Source organism: Pristiophorus japonicus, chromosome 4 (assembly GCF_044704955.1).
Source record: "Pristiophorus japonicus isolate sPriJap1 chromosome 4, sPriJap1.hap1, whole genome shotgun sequence".
NCBI classification, from domain to species: Eukaryota; Metazoa; Chordata; class Chondrichthyes; family Pristiophoridae; genus Pristiophorus; species Pristiophorus japonicus.
This window is the reverse complement of record NC_091980.1, coordinates 12,922,625-12,926,965: the sequence shown is the minus strand read 5'-3', so window position 1 is coordinate 12,926,965 and position 4,341 is coordinate 12,922,625. Positions and strand designations below refer to the sequence as shown.

Below are 4,341 nucleotides of genomic sequence, written 5' to 3'. Positions count from 1 at the left end.
GATGGATAGCCTCTTGTTGGCCGGCATTGACATGATGGGCCGAAATGGCCACCTTCCATGCTGTAAACTTCTATGATTCTATGATTCTATGAAACGATCGGATGTACACCACCTTCTAGGTCGTAAATTTATATGATTCCATGATATAATTACGGAACAGAATAGAGTGAATGGCTCATTGAACTCCTATCCAAGTTTCCCTCACAGCTAACAGTCAGCCACGTTGATGTCGGGCCAGATGCACATATAGTCAACAATGGATAAGGAAAGCAAGTTTTCATTCCTGAATGCTCTTAATAACATTAATGATCAGTGGGGTTTAGTAGCCATCCGACAGCTTGATGGACACACTTACTTATTAACAGATTTTTTTAAAATTTCGAAATGTACTTCAACTACAATCAACTGCTTAGACCGCCATTGTATGATCGATAATTACTTTAGACCTCTCGATTACCTGTCCAGTAGCATATCTGCTGCACCACCGTACCTTCTACAAGGCAAAGTGAAGCTTAACATTTTAACAATGCGACACTCACCTCGTGGCATTCTGTTGTTTCCCTGCTCGTACAGTTTGATGGCTTTCCATGTTGTGCGGCGATATTAACCATGGGGGCTGCCAAACCATTTAACTTCAGAAACATGAAATCGTTCATTGGTGAATCTTGACGCACATCATAGCGAAATGTTTGTGGGAGGGTCTCGCTATCGTAGTCCTCTGTGTAATTGGGTGGTATTTGAAGATTAACACTAGCTTTTTGGATTTCATGTAGCGAATCCCTCCGGAGAAAATAGGCAGCGTTCCAACAGCAGCAACAACTATGAATTCCATGTCTACCACTGTGTACCTTAAAACAGAGGACTACAATCGCCACAAGTAATAGAAATGAGGTGGAGCCAAAAGCAATCATTAAGTAAAATTTTAAATCGTATTTCCATGAACCAGAGGGCCCCAAAATGCCGATATTAGATGCATTTTCTGTAGTATCATCCTGCACTAACACATTGATGGTGACTGTAGATGAAAGTGATGGAGTTCCATTATCCATCACCAAGATTACGATTTTTTGCCTAACTGAATCTTTATGCGTAAATCGGCGAATAGTCCAGATTTCTCCAGTTTCGGGAGCCACAGTAAACAGACTTTCATCGGTCGGCTGTCGTAGTTGGTAGGAAAGTTCAGCGTTCTGTCCAGAATCAGCATCAGTAGCTGTCACTTTTGTAAGCAAGTAACCCGTGTCGGCAGATCTTGGTATCGTGTATTCTGATGCAAACCCTTTATTTGACAAAGGTGACACGATGACAGGGGCATTGTCATTCTGATCTACGATGATCACATTCACAGTTACATTACTGCTGAGCGGAGGGGATCCAGTATCCTTTACTTGCACATGGAATTGAAATGTTCTAATTTGTTCATAATCAAAAGAGCGCCGTGAAATCATCACACCATCAGCTATGCTTCGTGAGACGAGCGCTGATGCACGCAATCCGTTTATCAGGCTATGCAAAATGGAATACGATATTTGTCCATTTTGATTGGAATCTGGATCAAAAGCTGAAAGAGAGCCAATAGATTTACCAATAACATTATTTTCCGTCACATACATGGTGAAGGAAGGCTGCGTAAAGAGTGGCGCGTTGTCATTTATATCCGAGACTTCAACTCGGAAGGTTTTCTTGGTCGAGAGCGGAGGGGAACCTGTATCGGTGCATGTAACGGTAATGTTGTATTCAGGCATCTTTTCACGATCTATATCACCGTGGATTACTAACGTGTAGTGGTTATTAAAATAATTGTTCCGCTTAAAAGGGATATCTCTTGGGATCCTGCAATAAACATGTGCTCCATTTCCAGAATCTCGGTCCGTAGCTCTTAAAAGAGCGACAACCGTATTCGGAGAAGCGTTTTCGGGTATGGTGCTCGACGTTCTAGTTACATTATTTCCGGAGGGTTATCATTAACATCATTAACATTTATCAAAACCTTACAGTAGACTGGGGCCGAATGCGGACCTCTGTCCTTAGCTTGTACCAAAATCTGATAAATCTCTGATTCTTCAATGTCCACGCTACCGGTTATCCTGATTTCGCCGTTTTCTGAATCTAAGCTAAATACCTCACGCACTTTCTCAGGAGTATGATCGCTGAAAGAATAGATTACCTCGCCGTTTTGACCCTCGTCCATATCAACCGCAGTTATTTTCACAATTACAGTATCTTTGGGAACGTTTTCGGTAGTGGTGATTTTGTACACGTTCTGTTCGCAACCGGAGCATTGTCGTTTGCATCAAGCACAGTGATTATAATCTGGGCAGCTCCGGATTTCTCCGGGTTTCCGCCATCAAACGCTGTTAGTGTTAATCGATGAATCGGTTGTTGTTCTCGGTCTAGAGCTCGTTCCAGCACCAGTTCTTGGATGCCAGCTTGTTCGTTGTCTGACTGTGATTTCAAAGTGAACTGCTCGCTTGGACTCAGTTGGTAGGAGCGAACACTGTTGGTTCCAGCGTCCGGGTCCCGAGCGCTCTGGAGCGGGAAAGTCGTTCCAGCCGGCAACAATTCTGAGATTTCTAGGTTAACCTCCTTTCTCTGGAAGACGGGAGAATTGTCATTTATGTCGAGAATCTCAATTTCTACACGGTATAATTTTAGCGGATTCTCAATCACAGCCTCTAACATCAATACGCACGTGATGCTTTATTCACAAAGCTCCTCTCTGTCCATTGTTTCTTTTATAAACAAAATTCCAGTTTTTAAATTCACGTCTAAGTATTGTTTTTTGTTATCGGATGCAAGCCGAAACCTACGCGCCGATAGCGTTTTTACATCTAACCCCAGGTCCGTAGCAATATTTCCAACCAAAGCACTGAGCTCCAATTCTTCAGGAATTGTGCAGCGAATGTTCTCACAAACTGAGTCTGCAAGGCATATGAGCATCAGATAAAGAACGTGGCATGGCGGCAATCTGCAATTTAACAAGAAGGCCATTCTTGATCAAAGGCCTGCGAATATAACTGCCAGATTCTCCGATGAATTATACGCCCCTTGATTTAAGATCCAGAACGTATTTATTCATTACCTTGCTCATCGAGATGAAAAGCTGTACTTTGTGTACAACACTGAGACGCCTTTCTCCCGATCCCCAAGAATATTTGTACAAATTACTTCTGATTTTTTCGGGTATTTGCTTCGATCCGAATGGAGACCGTGACTTGCTGAGTGTTGTTCTTTTCTTCGCTACTGCGCAGTCTGCGGTGTAGGGGGAGTGATGCTGGATCTCCAGCTACATATCTTCATCTCATTGGTAGACAGCGACATAAAGAGACTCGGCCAATAATAAGATCACATAAGCTTAAGCAATACTGCCTCTACTGAACACTGTGAGAATTGCTTTATGCATTTAAAGTTGTTCAACTTTAATTTGAATTTCCGGTTCTATATTTCTGATAAGATTGATCTATTTTCCTCTTTGAGTTATATTACATGAATATGGACTCCATTCCTTTTGAATAATGTACCAATTTCTTCTTCATCCATCGGTATCACAACGAAAAAATCAGTTGAATGAAACCATCTATCCAAGTTGCTTTGATAGATTATTTAGTAAAATGTTTCTTAGCTCTGACTGGCAGCGTTACCAGGTTTAACACCTTCAAATAAAACGATATGCATGGACTTTTGTACAATAATTAAGAACTACGGGAATAGGGCGGTTGAGTCGAACAAGGCGAAGCCGGCACAGCTTAGATGAGCCATATGTGCTGTTTCCATTCTATGATTCTATGAATCTAGGAATTATAATAATTTTTCTTCAATAAAAATATACGTTCTTTTCGGCACTGCTTATTTGCAATAGAAGTGCAAACACGTCGAGGACAAAGAGAATGTCTAATGCCACAATACCGGGACCACCGACGGGCGGCAGTGAACGAGGCTTTGTTTGCTTCAGCGAATTCCGAGAGCAAATAATGATATAAAACATATGCACGCAACGTAATGCTGTTACAAGAAATAACACTACAATGGTGAGTATTGTAACAGGAGTTTCTTACCTATATTTACTGCACGTTTTTGTAGTCTGGTGTGCTATTAGCTTCAGCTAATGAAGTCTGCATCTCTCTTAATGTAATGGCTCCAACGTAGAAACAAACACTCATACACTTTGCATAATGTTCAGAGTTGATACTGGATAATTCACGAATATAAAGTAACAACTCTGAATGTAATATCATTCACGGCAATGGTTGTCTAAACTGACGCATTTTCATTAACATTCTGGATTAATTACCTACTTGGTTCTGCAATATTTCACCAAATAAGCCATCAAAAGTAATTTATCGG

At 41.3% G+C, this 4,341-nt stretch overlaps 1 pseudogene; it reads right to left on the bottom strand.

Moving 5' to 3' along the window:
* Window positions 1-512: 512 nt before the first annotated feature.
* LOC139261973 (protocadherin-10-like) lies at window positions 513-2,988 on the bottom strand (annotated as a pseudogene).
* Between the last annotated feature and the right edge of the window lie 1,353 nt (window positions 2,989-4,341).